Source organism: Marmota flaviventris, chromosome 14 (genome assembly GCF_047511675.1).
Source record: "Marmota flaviventris isolate mMarFla1 chromosome 14, mMarFla1.hap1, whole genome shotgun sequence".
NCBI lineage: Eukaryota > Metazoa > Chordata > Mammalia > Rodentia > Sciuridae > Marmota > Marmota flaviventris.
The window spans coordinates 94339272-94361361 of record NC_092511.1 but is presented as its reverse complement, the minus strand read 5'-3'; the positions used below and the strand labels follow the sequence as shown (position 1 = coordinate 94361361).

Here is a 22090-nt window from a genome sequence, read left to right as displayed (position 1 = left end):
TGAGGCTCAGGCCTCAGGAAATCTCGGGGGTGCCCCATTGCTCAAGTGTAGGGACACTGGGTGGGCCTTTGCCCTATTGCCAGAGCCTCTGGCGATTTTTCCAGAGAAGCCCAAGACTAACACTGAGTAGCAAAGGGAAGGTTAGCTGAGGCAGGCCTTCATGTCTGATCACTCATTCATGGCCCAGAATTCCAACTCTCTCCTCCCCACCCTGTGTGTGTGTGTGTGTGTGTGTGTACACTGAGGACAACTGTTCTGCAATGGTTTTACTTCACTTTATGGGAAGGAGTCATTTTTCTGTTTGCTGCTATTTCCATCTTTAAACCCACCATTCTTGGTCCCACCCCAGTGTGAAAATCAGCCCACTCAGAACATGGATAGTATCTGTAGAGACCATTGAGTCAAATAGGGAGGAAGAGCTCGTGAAGCCGTTCATGCCTGTCTTGTATGCAGGAACCCAGACTTCGGTACCACCTTTGTGTGCAACTACTCAAGGTTCATCACTACTCAGCAGGTGCTGCGCCTGCGGAGCTCCCAAGCTAAGCTCCCAACCTTCTAACCCAAAGATACCACCACCTAGCTGAACTTGAGAATGGCCTGTAACTTTCTAAGTCCCAATTTGCTGTGTGAAAACTGAGGAGTTTAGAGGACCACCCTCATAGGGTATTGTCAGGACCAATGGGATGAGTCCTGGAAGTGTCTGCCACAGCCTTGCATTAGAAAGTGGATTCACCTTGTCAGCCAGACTAAACCACCCTGTCTCCAGCTGGGCCACAGAAGTATGTGGAGCAGCCTAGTCACACTGGGCCTCACTCCTTGATATTGTGTTCCCAGCTCATTTCCAGGTGGACTCAGTGAGGGCTGTGGGTTTCTCTAGTGTCACATTGAAGAAGGTGTCTGCCAGGGGCCTCACTTAACTTGGGCAAAGCAATTTTGCATTCATAAAGGATGTTCCAGATTCCATAGAGAGAAATTCCCATCCTAGTTATAGCCAGAGAAGGGCCGGGGGGCTGGCAGCTCCCATGCCCGGTGAGATATGTGGCAAGCAACTGGTTGGGCTCATTCTTTGATGAGCATATATAAGAAGCACCTATTGTGTGAAGACGTTTCTCAGCACATCACATAATTTAGTGAAAAATGGGGGGAATCCGTGCCATCTTTCTTCAGAAAGCTGTCCCAGCTCTCTTGCTTAGGGAGGCCAAGCAAGAGAAAATTGCCATATAATTTTATCAGAATCAGACAGAAACCTCGGGTGTCATAAGTACATATTCTAATTATCACATCAACCTGTCCTCTAGGAGACATGGCTGCATCTTGTCCTACTCTAGTAAAGATGGTGGACCACTGGATCAACGAAAAATGGAGTTGACTTGGGGTTGAGATGGAGGGATCCCATCTCCAGTATGGGGATATATAAGGTTTTGTGGCTTGGGAAGACTGCGAAAATACTGGTTCTCACAATTTTTTAACATTTTTATTTTTTAGTTGTAAGTGGATACAATACCCTCATTTTTATGTGGTGCTGAGGGTCGAACCCAGTGCCTCACACATGCTAGGCGAGCGCTCTACCTCTGAACTACAACCCCAGCTCTGGTTCCCACAATTTTGAGTCCTGCTTGCAGTATAAGGTCTGGAGCCTCAATTGTAGAAGAAGGTAGGAGATGTAGGTGGGATCTTGGTCATTTGGGGAACTAAGGAGACTTTGGCCTCAGAGCCAGCTCATGTGCAACCCATCCCATTCTAAATGCACCACCACACCCATCCCATTCTAAATGCACCACCCCCTGTCCTCTCCCCTAGGGCCACAGAAATTTCGATAGTAGTAGCACTCATCCAAGGCCTCACTTTTTGGAAATGAGAGCTAGTGTCTTGCTCCCCACTGACACTATTCTTCTAGAGGGCACTCTAGAAGAATAGTGTCAGTGGGGAGCAAGATACAGAGAGAGATCACAGAGAATGAGGTAGCATGGCAGCAAAAACCTGAGTATGAGGTGCAATGGAGCCCTGACAATGATGGACAGGAGGACAGACCCTCCTGGAGGTTGCATTCCAGTTTGGAAAGCATATGGCAAACAAAAAGAAGAGTGTCAGGCCTCTCCCACGGTAGGGGAGAGCTGGTCACACCATGGATCTAATAGATCTAGAGTTTGTTTGTTTGTTTGTTTGTTTTTTGGAAGGAGAGAGACTGTCCTGTCACTGCCTGTATAACCACTGTGTCTTGGCTAGTGTGGACTGGCCTATGGAGAGTAAAGAGAAGGCTTTCCTCAGTTCACTGCACTTTAGCAAGTGCTTCTCTTTTTGTCATATCCCCTTTGGCTCACTAAGTGACCCACTCCTGCTTTATGTACTCTTAGGTGACATTTTCATTTCACTTATATCTTCTAAGTGTAACTCCAAAAGTTATGTTCTTGTTTGTTTAGGCCCTTTGTTCCACTGTGGTCACACGTCCAAGGAGATGACATAGCTTCCATTAACCTATCTCTGTATCTGTCGTTACATCCAATCATCTCTCTTCTCTGTCCCAGATGTCTCCACATCCATGTATATTCATCATCTATTTCAATAATTGACAACATGAGTGCAAGTTTGTTTTGCTTTTACTTATATTTGTTATTGCCCTGTATTTCCATATTATTTAGAAATAAGTGCAATACATTTATTTTTTCACTCATAAATAGAAAAGTAGGACAAAACAATCATCATGGCCATCATGCAAATAACATTGAATTCTTTTTTATTTTTCCGGTGTCAGCAATAGAACTGAAGGCTGCAGTACTGCCAGGCATGCACTTTAACCCTGAGTACATCTGCAGCCCAATCCTAAATTTTTGTTTTGAAACAGGGTCTCACTAAATTATCCAGATTAGCCTCAAACTTGTTATCCTCCTGCTTCAGCCTCTGAGTTGCTAATAACCGGGGATTCTTAATATTACCACACAGACAATCAGTGTTTATATTTCTCCAGTTTTCCTAAAAAAATACTCTTTTAGGGTTTGGTTATTTGATTCATAAGATGAAAAGGCCTATGCTTTGCAATTGAATTCACCTGTCTCTTAAATTTCTTTATTCTGAAAGTTCTCTGTTTATTTTTTTTCTTGCAGTGAAAGTAACTGAGTCATTTGTCCTGAAGAACTTCTTACACTGGGGTGTTGCTGATTGTGTCCCTATGTTCTCACCGATCATTCTCTATGTCTCACTGTCTTCCTATCATCAGTAGTTGCATTTAAGAGCTCAGTCTCTGATTTTTGTTTGTGTACGTGTGTATGTGCATGTACACATATGAAGAACAGTTTACAGGTGGTGTAATTCTATCAGGAGTTGTGCAAAATCTTTCATCATATGATTTGGGCAGTTATTGATGATCATTGCTTGGATTCATTTATTCATCAGGAGGTATAAAGTATTGATATTCTGATTCTATCATTCTTTATTATTAGCTAGGGTACTTCTCTAAGAAGAAACTTCCCTTCATTAACATTTTTCTTCCCTGAGGATCAATGTCTGATTCCCACTATGCTAAGTAGTTTTCAAAGCAATCCTCCCAAAGTGACCACTTCTTCTTTTGTAGAATCATTTAATATTCATGGGTCCAAAAAGATTGAATGAGTTTCAGTTTATTGTAGCTCTTTTCTTTCCCACTGTTCAAATTATCCTATTCTTGGCTTTGAGAGGGATCCTTTCCAAGTTGGTTCTGGAGCTGACCATATCCTGTTCCATACACCTTTAACTCTTCAGTTTGGTGGAACCTTAGAGGTTTGTTGCTTCAACCTTTCTTCTTTCCCACTGAAGCTCATTTCTTCTCACCGTTCAGAGACTTCCTGAGGGCCCTAATTATGTATTTACACTAACTTCTTTCTTCTGCTAATTGAGATGTTTCATTATATTGTGTCAACACAACAATCATTCTTGATTGACTTAGAATATTTGGGGGGCATTTTTGCTGTAACCTGACAATTCTACTATAGCAATTAATCCACATTTATAGAATCTGGACTAAGCCCTAAGTTTACTCAGCATGTTATCCTATTATTTTTCAACTCCTTTAATCCCAGAGTCCCTTAAAATATTCTTAATTGAGGATGAACAGCATCATCTCTAAAGGGAACTGAGAAAACCAAAATTGCTGGGCTTTTCTCCTTTTACCTGTTTTGACTCGTTGCTTCTGGGGTGAGAGGAAATTTTTGATTTGGTGAGCCTTCTCTACAGTGAGCCAAGGAGCATAAGCAGTGAAATTATAGTAAACATGTATAAATTTGTTCACATATGTGACTAGAATGAAAACAAAATAACAAAACAAACATCAATACCAAAACACGTGGGAGGAGATGAGAAAGGACTACTATAGAGGTAGGAGGAACTATCTGGGATATGTCTTATCAGAGAAGTTGAGAGATGGAACCATTTCAGAAAACAATGAAAGTTACACTGTCAGGGGATTCAGAGGAACCAAGAAAAATATGTATTTAAAAGTATCCATGGATTTAGTGGCAGAAGGACCTCAGTGACCTTGGCAATAGCACTTGTGATAGAATTTTGGATACAGAAGCCTGACTGCACTGGATAAAATGTGAGTGGACAATCAGCCACTTAACAGGGGAACAGTAAGTGTTTATGAAAGCAAGAGAGACTTGAGAGTGTTAAGTGATGAATAGCAGCTCTGATTCAAGTGGCTGATATATCAGTACACACTTTAATCTCTGCTCCTTTCAAGATCCCATTAGTATAAAAGTAAGTTCTTTGGAGGCACCAGAAACAATGATTGATTTCTTGAAGATGCAAAAGGTGGGACTGTATCTTTGGTAAAAGACTCTCGAAAACAACAGAGTGGAGGAAGGATCCATTGCAAAGCCCCATAAAAGACTTTGAAAGCCCTTTCAAGATAAAGAGTTTTTAGGAGAAGTGGGAAGAGAAGGCAGTGGGTACGAGTATTCTGTAGGGCAGTTGATAGAATGGTTAATTCCAAAAAGTGCCCCTCCAGGCTGTAGTTAGAAATAGCATTGTCTTACAAACTGTGGGTAAAGGTCCTCATTTCAGGGTTGAGATGTCAGTGTGAACATTGTAGTCATAGACAGTAATATGTCCATTTTGGTTGCCATAACCTGAACTGTCTATGGCTACATAAGGATTTCAAGAACTGTGAAGGATCTGGATTTTGGTTTACTTATAAGCTACTAAGTTGTAGAGAAGCTGGCAAAAGATGTGAGACTTCTGTGTCAGAGACAAAGGACTTTATTTCTCAAGGCACAGCAGGTGTCAGGTACTTCATAGACTTCAGATTAACAGGTACACATGCAGTGGTCTTGTATCATAGCTAAGAAACACTGGATTCAGAGAAACAAATCTTGTATGTTGGCTCCAACACACCTGCTCTGTTCCCCAGAGGAATATATTATGATTATTACTCTGGGTGGTACACAAAGCCACTTATCATTCCAGAAGCAAAATACTTCCAAGGCAGTATTTTATACAAATATTCTTAAAAATATAACCTGGAGCAAAGAGGTACAGAAAGAAGAGCGACCCTTGAGGAACTGTCTCCCAACAGAAAACTGAAGGTCTTAGGCCTCAGGATGAAGAAGTACCAGAGCCAAGATTATAAGCAGTCTATGTGGACCATATGCTTAGCCAGAGGTTGTCAAATCATGGCCTGTTTTTGTATGATTAATGAATCAAGAATGGTTTTCTGATTCATAAAGAGCTGTAAAAAATGATTTGTGATACAGATTGAATAAGGTCCACAGTCCACAGAAATTAAAATGTTTATATAAAATGCTTGCCAACCTGTGCTCTTAAATGGTGGTCCTGTCTACACCTATCAAATAGTTAGTGGGGTATGGGGTTGGGGTCTAATCTAGATTTGAGATAGTGGAGATAAGGAAGGTATAAGTTGAAAATTGAATCAGGCCTTAAAAGGTGAATAGGAGTTGGGTAAAGAGAGAAGAACAAGTAGGTTATACAAATAAAAAATTTCCCTGAATGAAGAAATAGCACTTTAAGACCAAAGCTCAGTAATGAAAACCACCATCCACACTTGTTGGTACGTCAGGCCCAATGTGCTTGTCATTCCTGAGTGCTCTGCAATGAGCCAGTACAAGGTACAGGGGCAAAGAGATATGGCAGAAATCCTTCTCAGTGAGGTTGCTGAATGTGGCCACTTCAACCACTACGTTTCTCAGACCAGAAGGCTTGGAGTCTGTGTGGGCTCTCTCTCATCCAGCGAGGAGGTCCATGGAACAGGGTAGAGGAGAGTGTGGCTGTGAAGTTGCTATTCAAGACCTCTGGAGACCAAACAGGAAGCAGGTCTAATTTTACTGTGCAGTTACCATGTATATATACACAGGCAGTAGCTAAGCAGATTACAGGCAGCCTCCAGTGCAATTTCTTGCCAACTGTCCTTGCAGCAACCAATTGAGGAGTGGGCTGTGGAGCAATCACAGAGACTACAACACATGGCCTCATGCCCAGGGCTGTGCCTATGGGGTAAGCGGTCTACCGCTTTTGCACCTAGCATGAAGGGAGTGGCCTGCCACTCAGACACCCTTAACATATGCTATATATGCAGTACTACATGCACTTGTCCCCACAGGAGTCATTCTTGATTCGTTTCTTTTTCTTTGCTCCATATCTAAGATATCTAGACTAGCCCTAAAATAGCTGCTGAATCCAACTGTTAATTCTTTCCCTGAACATTCTTTTCCCAGCCAAGTTAGGAGAGCCCCCTGAACTGCATGGTGCCAGCTCACTTTCTCTTCTATGCTACAGTCAGTCTGATGTATTTAAAACTCAAGTCAGATGATGCTATTCTCCTATCCCAATCCTATGATGGTTTCTCAATACATTTAAAAGAAAGTTCAAATCCCTATGGCCCTGCCCTATTCTTTCAGCCTCATTTGTTATTGTTTCCACTGTTACTTAAGTTTCTCACCTCCCTGGAAATACATCCTCAAATTGATCTCATTAACATGTCTTCATCCCTACAATTCTGTACATTGCTTTATTTTCTCCAAGACACCCCTTCTTAAAACATTTCTTTGTTTGGTTTATTTTTTTGTAATATCTCTCTTTAGCCCTCACTAGAAGGAAGGATTCCTAAGGGCAAGGATTTGGTCTTGGTTAGTACTCATTCTCTGTGCCTGAGGAAGTGTCTGCTACATTATGGGAGTGTGAATGCATATATGTTGAAAGAATTAATACAATAAAATATGAGTCTCATGTGAAAACACACTGTGTATCACCTATGAATAAAGAAAACCCTAGCAGCGAGGTAGATAAGTGGATCCTATTGGTGACAGAAGTTGGTGAGAACCACCTGGCTTTTCTGATTGTCCAGGAAGGAAGTAGTGATGGAGGAAGTAATGTACAGATATTTGGGACAGGGGACCTGGTGTGCCACTGATCAAATCCCACCTTGTGTTTGTGGATGACACTTGTAATTGGTTTGCAAATGGACTGCTTTGGGTCCCAGCCACTGTAAATTCCCTTTGAACGACTGACATCTGGTAAAAGAGACTGAACAGGACCCCTGCGAACCTGGCAATTGTAGCCAGTTAGATTATATAGTTATAATCTGTATCTGTATTCCTAGACCTTTAAAGGACTCCAAAAGTAACCAGCAGAAGGCACTAGAAACTTCTGAGATAGCATCAGCTAATCTCACATTTTAGTATACTAATTTTATATACCTAAGATTTGGCCTAAAAAAGTATAAAGTGAATTCCACACACAATGTCATCCCTAATGGACTTATGTTTTATATTTCTATGCAGAAAGATATGTTAGGTTATGGAATTATAACACCAGGAGAGGTATAATTCTATCTCTTAGATAATTATTTATGAGTTCATGAAATTCTAGACTTTGTCAGAGGCTTATTCAAGGCATTGAAGGAGTACTTATTTATGTTCACATGGTGTACAACCACATAGAGATCTTTATCAAGCTAAAAGATCTTGTGTGAAATCATAGCTATAATTGAATTTTTTAACAATTCTAGGTTGACTTTTAATCATTTCAGATTATCTGTAGTTATAGGAAAAAATCTAGGTGGGTTACAAACTAAGATGATTTTTGTGGTTAGATTGATTTAGCTTTTAATATGCCTAAAGAAAAAAGAAGTTGTTAGGTCACTTTTGTGGGGTGTTTATTTGTTTATTAAGCATCAACTAAAAACAAGAAAGGACAGAATAAGAAAAGCTACATGGTCCATATAAGGTGCAATAAGATAAAACTTGGTCCCACATTGCCTATTCCTAAAGGACTGACAAAGAAACTGGGTTTGGATATTCTAGAATGAAGGAAGGTTTCAGACACAGTGATCATCAGGCAGGGTGCCTCTTCTGGGCTGAGATATAAATACAGAGCAGGTGTAGATGAGGTAATCTCCAACCTCTACCTGTAGTAGAGTGATAATGAGCTGCTGACACCAGTCAGTCTCACATTACCCAGTGATTTAGGGACTGGGTAGAACATCACACAACTGATTCCTAGTAGCCTTTGAGTTAAGATAGAACAGGAAAAGAAAGGAGAAGCTATTGTGTATCAGTTTCTTCAGTCCAAGTGGACAACATTACAGAGTGTCTACTCCGGTGCTAGGCAGTCGGGTGGAGGGAGGGCCATGCAATTGTAGTTGAGACATAAAAATTCTCACTTATTGAGCTACCAGTCAGGATAGGATATAAGTACATAAACAAAATACTGGTTTTAGGCCTAGGAATGAGAAGGGCTTTCAGATGTTGCTAACCCTGGGAGCCCAGTATCCATATTGGTTTTGCTGTTCACATCTTTATGTGAGTATCTATTTTTGAATTCTCCATATGGGATCCTGACTGATATGGGTGACAGTGAACTTGGCTTGAGGAAGAGAAAGAAGTCCAGGATGAATAGAGAACAATGACAAGTGGAGCAGTGATAGGAGGTGCAGTTGGAGAGAGTGGGCCAGGCCACTCGGGCATTGAATGTTGAGCTAAGGAGTTTGGATTATATTCCCTTTGAAGTGGGAAGATATTGAGTTGCTTTAAGCAGGAGAAACATGATTTGAGGTATGTTTTATAAAGATCACTCTGGCTTTTTTGTGGGAGAAAAAAGATTTTGGGATCAGATATTGGGGAGTGAAGCAAAGAACAGTTGGTATGTGTGATAGTGGATCAGCAATGACAGTTCTGTGTGTGGTGATGACCTTAGAGAAAGTAATGAGGTGTGATTGGATTGGGGATAAAATTTGAAGTTTGTGTAAACTGTGAGATACAACTATTCTAAGAGGTGTTGTGTTGAATGGGAGAGTGAGGCTTAACACTTTTTTGACGTCCATTCCAGAGAAACAATTTCTCACGTACATAGCTAAGCACATGAAAGCTTCTGGCTCACTTTGTTTCCACCCACATCTTAAACACTGACAAGCCAACTGTGTCAAGGTTTGGGTGGAAACTAAGTGAGCTAGAAGTTTCCATGTGCCCACCATGGTAGGAACAACAGGTCAACACCACTTTTCCTCTGGGGAATGCCAGGATTCTCCACAGCTATGGACTGCCTTCTCTGTATAGCTCCTCACTGAAGATTGAAATTGAAAAAGACCTCAGAAGATGGAAAGACCTGCCATGTTCTTAAATAGGCAGAATTTATATGGTTAATATGGCCATATTACCAAAAGCAATATACAAATTCAATACAATCCCCATCAAAATACCAATAACAATAGTCTCAAAACTAAAAGAAAAGTGCTAAAATTCATCCGGAAGAATGAAAGACCAGAATAGCCAAAGCAATCCAGCAATTCTAAACCAAAAAAGCAACACTGGAGATATCACAATCTCTGACTTCAAATTATACTATAGAGCTATAGTAACCCAAACTGCATGATACTGTCATAATAACAGACAGATAATGGTACAGAATAGAAGACACAGAGACAGCCCCACACACTAGACATCTGATCCTGACAAAGGTGCAGAAAATACAGCCTCTTTAACAAATGGTCCTAGGTTATCCATATGTAGAAGAATGAGACAAGACACTTATCTTTCACCCTATAGTGACAAAAGCTGTTACCCTACAGTTGACAAAAGTCAACTCAAAATGGATCAAAGACCTAGGAATTAGATCAGAAACTATTCAACTCCTAAAAGATAACATAGGGTCAACACTCCAGCATACAGTCACAGGCAACAACTTTCTCAATAGAACTCCTAAAACTCAGGAAATAATTGATAAAGTTGATAAATAGTTGATAAAGGGGATGCCATCAAATTAAAAGGCTGTGCACAGCAAAGAAAACAACTGTGAATGTGAAGAAAGAAACTTCAGGAAGGGAGAAAATTTTTGCTAGCTACTTTTCTGACAAAGGATTAATATCTATAATATATAAAGAACTCAAAAAAGGTAACACAAAAAAAAACCTCCAAATAACCCAATTAATAATGGGCAACTGAATTAAACAGGCCCTCTCAAAAGAAGAAATATAAATGGCCATGAAATATATGAAAAAATATTTAACATTAACAACATTAGCAATTAGGGAAATGAAGATCAATATACCCTGAGATTTCATCTCACACCAGTCAGAATGGCAGTCTTCAAGAATACAAACAGTAACAAATGCTGGAGAGGATGTGGAGAAAAAGGAGCACTTTTACACTATGGTGGGATTATACAACAACTGTGGAAATCTGTATGGAAGTTCCTCAAAAGACTAGTCATGGAACCACCATATGACCCAGCTATACCATTCTTGGTATTTATCTTAAAGAATTAAAGTCATCTTACTACAATGATCCATGCATACCCATGTTTATAGCAACCACAATTCACAATAGCCAAACAATATATAGTATATATGTATTTGTGTGTGTGTGTGTGTGTATACACACACACACACACACACACACACACACACACACACACACACATGCCGCAGTCTGGCTGGGCACGAATAACTGAGCCGCCACAAAGCCTTATAGGTTCAAATAGCAACTACTTTATTTCAACTCTCACCGGCACTGCACGCCATGCGCGCTTTTCCGCTAACGCCACCCACGCGGCCCTTCCAGCAAAACCCCACACCGGAAATCCCTCCTCCGGCACTTCCCCAACCAATGGGAACTCTCCGGGAATCCCCGTGAGAACTCCAAAGTAGCGGGCACCCCAGGCAGCAAGAGCCGCCCCATTGCCCGACAGTAAAGGTCAAATATACAATACAATCAATCCAGCATCACAGCAATTATATATAGCTTAACTCAAATCATCATCTCAATGGTTCCCTTTCAAACATTCCCTCTGGCAAATGCCAGGCATCATTCTGACCGGCTGTGGCTCTCAACACACACACACAATAAAATTTTATTTAGCCATATATAGAATGAAATTGTATCATTTACAGGAAAATGGATGGAAATGAGACCATTATATTAAGTGAAACAAGCCAAACTCAGAAGGTCAAGGGTCATATATTTTCTCTCATATGTGGAAGTTAGTGAGGAAAAAGGAAAAGAAAGGTGGATGGTAGGATCTCATAAAGATCAAAAAGAGATCAATAGAGGAAAAGAGACCAGGAGGTGTGAGGAGAGAGGGAAGGGGGAGTGCTGGTGAATGATATTGGTCAAATTATATTGCTATGTTATGTGCATGTATGTATACATAACAACAAATTCCACCATTATGTACAACTATAATGAACCAATAAAAATGTGAAAAGAAAAAAATATAAACAATAACAATTATTGGTGAGAATATAGAGAAAATGCTTTATATTTGTACAGTGTTGGTGAGACTATAAATTAGTACAACTACTTTGGAAAGTAGTATGAAGATTCCTCAAAAGATATGTAATGCAACCACCATATGATCCTAGTGATATACACTCCTTTATATTTATCCAAAAGAATTAAAATCAGCATACTTTAGTGATACATGCTTTCCCGTGTTTATAGCAGCACAATTCACAATAGCTAAGTTATGGAACTAGCCTAGATACCCATCAACAGATGAACATATGAACAAAACTTGGTATATATGCACAATAAAATGTTACTCAGTCATAAATAAGAATGAAATTATATCATTTGCTGGTAAATGGATGGAACTGGAAAACATCGTGCTAAGTGAAATGAGTCAGACTCAGAAATTCAAGGGTTGAATGTTTTCTCTCACATATAGAAGTTTAGAAAAAGGAATGAAAATGGAGCTCTCATGAAACTAGAAAGTAGATCAGTAGGCAGGGAACCAAGCGGGAGGAAGGAGGGGAGGTAATGGGGAAGAAGTTGGCCAATTATGTTATAAATATATCACAATAAATTCCACTTTTATATATAACTATAATACACAGTTGTGTGTGTGTGTGTGTGTGTGTGTAAAACATTAGAAGAAAGGAAGTGTTTTGAGAGAGGGAGGGGGAAAGGAAGAGGGGAACTGGAGATTAAAATGGAGCATATTGTTATATGCATATGGAAATGTCAAAATAACCTCCACTATTTGTATAATTGTAATGCACTAATGAAAGCGTTTTAGAGAGAAAATAACTGAAAAGCGGGCAAGCAAGCAATCAAACAAACCTTAAAGCAATTGGTCAGGTCATGAAACCACAACACTGTTTACCCACTCCCCTTCCTGATATCTGAAATCCCACCAGTAAGAATGCTATTCTTTCAGTTCAGACTAAAAATGAATGCTAACTGAACTTTCAAAAAGCAAGCAAGAAAGAAAGAAAACAGAGGAAGGAGGAACACAGGGTGCCCAGGTCACAGCAAGTGTAAGTTACCAACTATTTCTCCCACTGGAACCAGGTGGAAAGCAATGATTTCTCCCTGCATGATGTATGATGACATACAGGAGTACTGCCAACCAGTGAAGCTCATCCAAGCCTTGGTGTACAGGGATTTGACTAGGTGTCAGTCATGTGTATATGTTAAATTAAACTCAGTTTGACCTGAGGATGACTGTACTTGAATCCTTACATAATGAATGGCAACCTAACTTAGCATGTAGAGTAACTGAAAACGTGGGTATTCTTTTGCAACACTTAACTGTGTCTCAGCCAATCACAGCCACTGAGTTTTGTCAACAGCAGGTAGTCAGCTGATCATACCAGGTTCAAATAAGACAAATACCCTACTTTAACCAGTTAGGTTGTTTCTGTACCTCTCTTTTGTTTTATGTCCATAAATGCTGCCTGATCATGTTGTAGTCTGGCATTCTCCCAACCTGTACAGCTTTTGGGGCTACCAGATTTAAGAATCATTCCCTGACCAATTAAACTCTGTTGTTATTTTGTCTGAAGTTTTTCTGTTACCATAGGTATGGCTGGCTGTCCACATAACTGATCTTAGTCTCTAGTCCTCCAGCCCCTACCAGAGTTCAAGTTGATACTGAGTGGTCCAAGGCCCCTCAATCATAAATTAATTGGCATAGATTATCTGGGTGGCCTAAGATAGGTAAATACACTTATCAGGAGTAACATGCCAAGGAAGGAAAATTTCAAAAATAAGCAATTCAAACATTTTAAGTTGCTCACCATTCTGAGTAATATGATTAAATCTCACACCATTCCACTGCTTCTTGCCCATAATGTGTATTAGTCAATTTTTCTATACTGTGACAAAATACTTAACATAATCAACTTCATTCTTCCTGCTCCTCAGAGCTTCCTGTCTCTCCAGCGCTTTTACTTTTCAATTTCCAGGACTCAAATTCACTGCCATGTCTTCTGAAGAAGGGAAGCTGTTCGTGGGAGGACTCAACTTCAATACTGATGAGCAGGCGCTGGAAGACCACTTCAGCAGCTTTGGGCCTATTTCTGAGGTGGTTGTTGTCAAGGACCGGGAGACTCAGCGATCCCGGGGTTTTGGCTTCATCACCTTCACCAATCCAGAACATGCCTCAGATGCCATGAAAGCCATGAATGGAGAGTCCCTGGATGGTCGGCAGATCCGGGTGGACCATGCAGGCAAGTCTGCCCGGGGCACCAGAGGGGGTGCCTTTGGGGCCCATGGGCGTGGTCGCAGCTACTCTAGAGGTGGTGGGGACCAGGGCTATGGGAGTGGCCGGTATGACAGTCGATCTGGAGGATATGGATATGGATACGGACGGTCCCGAGACTATAGTGGCAGAAGCCAGGGTGGCTATGACCGCTACTCAGGAGGAAATTATCGAGACAATTATGACAACTGAGTTGAGGCATGCACACGTTAAGTAGATACACAAGGAATAACACTTCTGATCCAGGATCGTCCTTCCAAATCGCTGTATTTATAAAGATTTTTGGAGCTGCACTGAAACATCTGTTTTAGTACATCAACTTCTGTTTTTCAATTGAGCTCCCAAGGTAGCTTGTTAAAAGACCTTTTAAAAAGCTCCATGTAAAAAATTTTTTCTCATTTAAAGACAAATTATAGTACATTTGTTAGGCCCCCAGGTATTTTTCTTTTTACCAAGTTTTTAGTTTGGGCTCTCAGGATCATTGCTTCTGGCAAAAGGAAAAGTTTAGCCAGACTAATTTTTTTTTAAAAGCTAAAGTTGGGGCATTTTAAAAACTTGTACACAATGTTTATCATGACTAGAAAGCAATTTCTAAATGTATCTGTAAACAATCTGTGTCAAGAACATGTAAATTTTTCTTAAAATTCAAGATCACCACGCTGATTATACAGACAAGCCTCTTTAAAATGTTTGTGAATGTCATTTTTTTTAATGCTGGAAGAAAAAATATTCTGTTGTGTCTCTTGTAGTGTTTAGGATATTCTTCACAGAACTGATTAAAAATATGAAACCTGTAAAAAAAAAAAAGATAATCAACTTCAAAGAGGGACAGATTTATTTTGGTGTACAGTTTCAGAGATTTCTGTCTGTCATCTCTGTTTCCTTGCTGCCATGAGAGGAGGACTTTCCTCTGCCATTCTCTTTGCCCACAATGCTCTGCTCAACTTGAGCCCCAAGCAATGGATTCTGTTCTCTATGGACTGAGACCTCTGATACCATGAACCAAAATAAACTTTTCCTCCTCTAAGTTGTTCTTGTCCAGTATTTTGGTCATAGCAATGCAAAACATGGCTAAAACAGGGAAGTCTTGGGGTATAGCTCAGTGGTAGAGCTGTTGCCTATGTACAAATCCCTGGGTTCAATTCCCAGCACCCCCACACACATGCAGACAGAGGGATGGAAAAAAGCATTAAATTGTAGGGTTTAGTACAATCCCCATGGGAGTCTTGTAACATATCTCCCTTGGGTAAGGAAGGGATACTATACTATGAGGTTTAGCAATTCACAGAAATGCTATAGCCATTTACCTTTTTATATATCATATTTTGAATCAATGCTGCAATTTATAGTAGTGACCTCCAAAACAGGTACAAACACCCCCAGAAGGGCCAAAAATGACCCATTAGATTCAGAGTATAAATGCTACCACTTTTCCTTATTTTTATATCATTCTTAACTTACATTTTTGCATATGTTTTATGATATATTTAAACTAGAACAATATAAATATAAATGAATATTTATTTTCATACTCATTTATATTCATATTAAGAATATTTTTACTGATGTGATACATGACCAGAAAAGGCTTAGAAAATACTAATTAATAAGATACTATTTCTGAGATTTTTCCAGAAATTTATTTTTGACGTTTGTGTAAGATTGGTGAGATCTCCGAAAAAGAAAAAGACCCTTACTAGATAGTGATCCAGAAGTATGGCCAGTCATGCTTGTCTCTTTAGTTAGATGAACAAAACCTCCACTGTTTGCTTGCAGCATATCAATTAGGAAAAAAAACAACTGATTAAATATCAGATTTGAAGAGTTATGCAATGTACTCACAAATAATTTATGGCTAGATTGCTTAAACAAAAGGAAATATTCTGAACCTAAAATATTAAATTGCTGACATGGGATTTGGTTTATAAAGAAGCTTGCCTGACTACCTGTACATTCCAGGAAAATTAGAGAGCTCGATCCTGGATATATAACTTGTCTTCTCTTCTCTGAGAGGTACCAAATGCATTTGGCATGTATACCTTTGTTATCCTTAAATGTTTACTTCTGCCTTACTTTTTAAGCATCCTTGAATTCTTTTAAGAGAAATAAGTCGAGAACTTTCCTAGTCTAAGTTGAGGCTCCATTTTCCCCTTGGAGAGACCTCCTCAGACCCCTGTCTATTGACAGTTTTATACAAATTTATATATTGTGCATAAACATATGCAATTTTATAGTTTTATTGGTAAATATATCTTACTACAAAAAATTTAATATTCAAATAACTTTGCATTTTCTGATCAAATGAATGATCCTGCACAATCACATGAGTATGAAACCTCTCATTCACTCCCTGAAACCACTGGACAAGTATATCCTGTGGATTTCATATTCTGTTTCTTGAATTTATCTGTCTCCCTTCATCTCTGTTGTCTCTACTGCAATGGAGGACAACTGGTTTAGTAGAGAAAAGGAAATTGTAGCTCAGGAGCCCATCAGGGAGGATAACAATATAGTTTGGATGGGAGATATCCCCCAAGGCTCACGTGTTGAAGGCTTGGTCCCCAGTGACTTACTTCTTCCAACCATGATCCATCTTCCTATAATTTCCACCACCTCCCAGAAATACATCCAACTATCTGTGGATTAATCCATTGATGTTGTAGAGCCCTCATGATCCAATCACTTCCCAAGAGCTCCATCTTTAAACATTGCTGCATTGGAATCCAAATCTTCAATGGCTGAGCCTTTGGGGGATATTCCAGATCCAAGCCATCTCCTCCTGTGGCTTGGATCCCTTCCGACCCTTCCCCACCATTTGGGATATAAATGGAGAGGTGATGTTCCATATTTGATTATTGGACCTTCTGTTCAATTTTTGGGTATGGAACCAAAACCAAAGTTTCACTCTTTTCAGCTTTCTTCTTTGCCACCAGAATGGGGTGAGATTTAAGAAGTCCAAAAAAAAAAAAATAATAATAATAATAATACCTACTGGGCTGGGTGCAGTTTTAAGCCTCCTGATCATCCTAAGACTTGTCTTATTGCTACTCTGTGCATCCAGAGGAGCTGAAATCTAAATTTATTTCATTCTATTCTAACAGACAGAGCATGTTCTTTGTACTTCAAAGATAAGTGAAGGCCCAGGGGCAACTTTGCCTAAAAAAAAGAAAAAAGGGAAGGAAGGAACAGGAAGGGGAGGAAAGGAGAGAGCAAAGTTTAATATAGAATGTTAAACGTGTTATTTTTTGTTAGAAAATGAAACTAAGGGGCTGGGATTGTGGCTCAGTGGTAGAGCGCTTGCCTAGCATGTGTGAGGCCCTGGGTTCGATCCTCAGCACCATATAAAAAATAAATAAATAAAATAAAGGTATTATGTCCAACTACAACTAAAAAAATTAATTCTTTAAAAAAAAGAAAATGAAACTAATACTAATCTCCAATCTGAACACTAGTTAGAAATGTTCTTGGAAAACAAAGCTTTAACTTATTCTAGTTGTCAAGCACTGTTTTTATTAAATGTGTTTAATGAATCATGATATACTTTTCACTTGCTGTATCTATTTTTATGTATAAGGTATTTTTTGAACAACTCAAGTAAGTTTAAACTACAACCTATCAGGTAAAGAAGTTCCTTAAGTGGACTTAACAGAATGCTCATGTGGGTATCTGTCATTGTCATTTCTTATATTCAGAATTATTAGAAATTATGTATTTTCCTATTTAAATTTTATTCCTGCCAGTTTTATTTTTTCCTTCAAAAGAATTCCATTCTCAGCATACTCTGTATCCTACCAGTGTATTCAATATTGAAATAAAAAGAAAGAAGGAAGGAAGAAAATTAAAAAAAATAAAAGGAAGGGAGGTAGAAAAGAAAAAGGGAGAAGGGAGGAAGTGAGAGGATTCGGAACAGGAAAATAGCAAAAGGAGTTCCCAGGAGAACCAACCAGGTTCTAGAGAGCCTACAATGCAGATTGGAACTCTGCAGGGGTAAGGGCCATGATGGTACAATTGCCAGTCACTTGACATACCTGGGCCTTTGAAAAAATTAGACACATCTACTGGGACATTTGCACAAATATTAGTGAGAAGCACATAGTAAGCAGCAAATTTAAAAATTATACAATTATGAACTCTAGGAAAAATATAGGATGCTGAGGGTGAAAAGATAATTATGACATATCTTCTTACTTGGCAGTTATCAATAATTTACACAGTAATACTATATAATTATTGATTCTTATTTAAAAGTTGTGATAGAGCTTCATTAAGGTAAAGTTAAGGAGAGGGGTCATGTACAGCTACAAAAATTCCAAAAACAAAGTTCATAGGTAACACTGAAAGTAACAAATTACAGAATGGTAGGATAAACATTACTGGGGAGGGTGGATCAAGCTCAATAATATAGGACATTTTTATTTTGCTTTGGTGCTAGGGATTGAATCCAGGGCCTCAAGCATGCTGAGCACACATTTGGCCATTGAACCACACCCCGACCTTATAATCTGTTTTTTTGTTTCAAACAGATATTTTATGTTTTTTAAATTAAATTATTTATTTATTCTAATTTGTTATACATGATAGCAGAATGCAATTCATTTCATATTGCACATATAGCGCACAATTTTTAAAGTCACTAATTGTATACAAAGTATTTTCATACCATTCGTGTCTTCATACATGTACTTAGGGTAATGATGTCTAACTCATTCCACCATCATTCCTACCCCCTTGCTCCCTCCCTTCCCCTCCTTCCCCTTTGCCCTATCTATAATCTGTTTTGATTCCAGGTGATTATAATAAGTGTCCAAGAAATTTTCATCCTTCTGGTATGATTCCAACAGAACAAGTTCCTTGCATTCTTTTAATTTACAGGAATTTCATATAAATTACTTTTTTCATAAGCAATGGTGGGTTTGTAGAATAGTATATGCTGGGAGAGTGGTTAGAAAAAGAAGTAGGAAGGTCTGGTGGATATGGAGAACATCTCAAGATCAGAATGGCCTGAACTTTGCATAGACAGGAGGATGAATCTATGAGGGTTTAACAAAGTAGAGTAGGAAAATCTAAATAAAGACCATATGGGTGAAAATCTGGGAAGAGATAGTCAAATAAGAGAATTCAACTAGAAGTATTTTGCATGAAACAACCAGATGAAAAATATAATAGATCAAGTTATATTTGGGAAGGATCCCAGAGCATTCAGGCCCTCTCCAGGTATGCCACTCTCCAGGCACTTCTACATGCTTAATAATCCAGAAGCTCCTAATCATGTTATTTAGATAATATAGAAGTTACTCAATGCTAGAAGAAACAGCTAAAAGAGTTGAGAGTTGTTATCTTTGGAAGAGGGTCAATATCTAGGGAGGAATAGGCTGTGGAATGGGTGTTTCTTCACTATAAACATGTTGGAAATATTTAGTCTCTCATGCAAGTATTAATTTGGTAAAATTAATACCTTAATAAATTAAAAAGAGAGTGATGAGCTGGGTGTAGTGGATACTCAGAGGCTGAGGCAGGAGAATCATGAATTCAAGGACAGAGTGGGCAACTTGACAAGATCCTCTCCCAAAATATAATTTTCAAAAGGACTGAGGATGTAACTCAGTGGTAGAACACTTGCCTAGCATGCACAATCTCCTGGGTTCAGTCCCCAGAACTGTAAGGAAGACTGGGGGTGGGGGTAAAAATAAAAATTATTCATGTTTTAAAAATTATAAATTATGGTATAAATAACAATCAATTTTTGGAGAAGATGAAAGATAGGTAACCAGAAAATGTTCTAGGATATAAAAGATGATAAATGAAAACAAGCAGTATTTATTTGTATTTATTTATTTATTTGTTCTTTTTAGTTATACATGACAATAGAATATATTTTGAAATATCATATATACATGGAATATAACTTCCCATTCTTGTGATTTATATGCTATGAAATTTCTTTTTCTGAGTGCAGTTTTTAAAGTTATTTTTATGGGCCTGGAAACACTACTTATTAAGGGTTTCCCTAGGTTTATTTGTAACACCAGTCACTTTTTGCAAAAGGCAGTGAGTTTCAACTTGTATTCTTTAGGGTTATGGAGTTATGGAGGCCTTTCCAGGCCACCTGGAAGATTTAGCAAATGGGGCACTGGGTTCCGCCATTTCAACGGGAATAGTTCTCCAGCAAGCCAATTTGCATATTGGTGTTCTTCCTAGGATACTTCATGAAAGGGGACCTTTGTTGCTAAAAGAAAGCCTGAAAACCACTATTAGTCTTAAGTTCTGCTGTGATCTTTCGTTGAGGAAAGATTCTATACTTAAATCCAGAAGTATTTCCAGTTACAACACCCTGAGCCACTGAGGGTTTGATGTGAAGAGATTGGAGGTGGGGACAGAGACCTGGACCACCCTGCCATGGCTCAGCAGGGACAACCACAGGTCTGGGGCTTGAAGTTTTCATTCTGGTGTTCTCCTGTATTAGCAGGTTCAAATCAAACTCATAATAATATGGATTTTTCATTGGTTAGGTTCTGTGGAGCTTCCTGGTCACATCAGGACTCTCCTGCATTCTTCATCAGCAAAACTTTACTGACAGTGCGCCATACACTGGGTAAGAGTTGTAGCTCCAGCAGCAAAGATGGGCCTGCAACTGACTTCATGCTGAGCAGACTAGTTGAGGACACAGTCTGGTCCACAGGAAATTATAGGACTCTACAGCCACAGATCTTCCAGCTGCCTCACCATCAGCCCCTCTCTTTCTGTAAGGGTAAAAGAAATTGAAGTTAAAGTGTAAAAGACCGGGTGTGGTAAAGTTTCTAAGCTGCAAGTCCTGAGTTAAAATGTAAAGGACCAGGTATTGTTAAGTTCCTATGCTACACGCAAAACCTGAAATTCCTGTAGCTGTTAAAACAATTCCCGGGATTGCCCAGTAAATATTCCCCCTGACCATCTGGTTGTTTAATAACCTAGGACCCTGTGCGGCCTTGCACGTAGACATCGCAGGGCCTAAACCAATCAGTTTGAATGTGTACCCCGCTTTAGAACTGACCTATCACTCCCGCCCGACCTGTTCCTGCCAATGAATGTACTAATCATGTCTCAGAATTGTTTGATTTTCCCGTGGTGTATGATGATTTGTTAAAGGAGACTGTGATGTATGTAAAGTCCCCGCCCTCCCCCAAAAGTGTACTTAAGCGCTGCTCAACTCCTGCTCGGGGCTCTGGGCTGCTCTCCCTTCTTGAGTGAGCACGGAGCCCCAGCGCGCTGGATTGGATCCTCAATAAACCCCTTTTGCTGTTGCATGAGCTGCGGTCTCTTGGTGGTCTCTTCCTCCGACGTTCGCCGGACCCTTACATTTCTATACCCTTCCTTCAACCTTGGGAGGCTGATCATCATGGATCCTATTGACAGACTCCCTAGGCCTCTGACTTCCAATGGGGGTTACCAGCAGGAGATCTGAGTAGGCAGGAGAAACAGTGTAGGGTATTTATTCCCCTAGCGCAAGAGAAGTCCACTGATCTCATGTGCTATGGTTCAAATATTTTTGTACACATCAAAATCATGCTGAAATTTAATCACCACTGTGAAATGTCAAGAGTTAAGACCTACTGGGACCTTTAAAAAGTGATTACGGTTTTGCTCTTATGAATGGACTAATCTACTTATTCAGTTAATGGGTTATCTCAAGAGTGGATAACCCATTAACTGCATAAGTAGGGCTGGGCTGAGGATGTAGCTCAGTGGTAGAGTGTGTACTTAGCATGCTCATGGCCCTGACCTTGATCCCCCACATTGCCAAACAAAAAGTGGATCTGCTATAAAAGCTAGTTTCGCTAAGTCTCTGCTACTACCTGACTCTGGCCTGTGCCACTTTGGGACTACTAGCAAGAAGGACATCACCAGATATGCATTTGAATACCCCATCTGTTTCCTGTTCGGAAAGAAAGAAAGAAAGGAAGGAAGGAAGGAAGGAGAGAGAGAGAGGGAGGAAGGAAGGAAGGAAGGAAGGAAGGAAGGAAGGAAGGAAGGAAGGAAGGAAGGAAGGAAGGGGAAAGGAAAGGGAAAGGAAAGGAAGCCAACTGTGACAGGGGCACCATTAGCACAGGCATAGAGCCCAGCATTGTCTAGGATATATCTTGTGGTG

The 22090-nt window shown here is 39.7% G+C and overlaps 1 long non-coding RNA gene and 1 pseudogene across 1 annotated transcript in view; both read left to right on the top strand.

The window, feature by feature from the left end:
* Positions 1-22090, top strand: part of LOC139701757 (uncharacterized) — a 240145-nt gene that overhangs the window by 114555 nt on the left and 103500 nt on the right. The window lies entirely within an intron of this gene.
* Positions 13617-14506, top strand: LOC114105364 (RNA-binding protein 3 pseudogene; annotated as a pseudogene).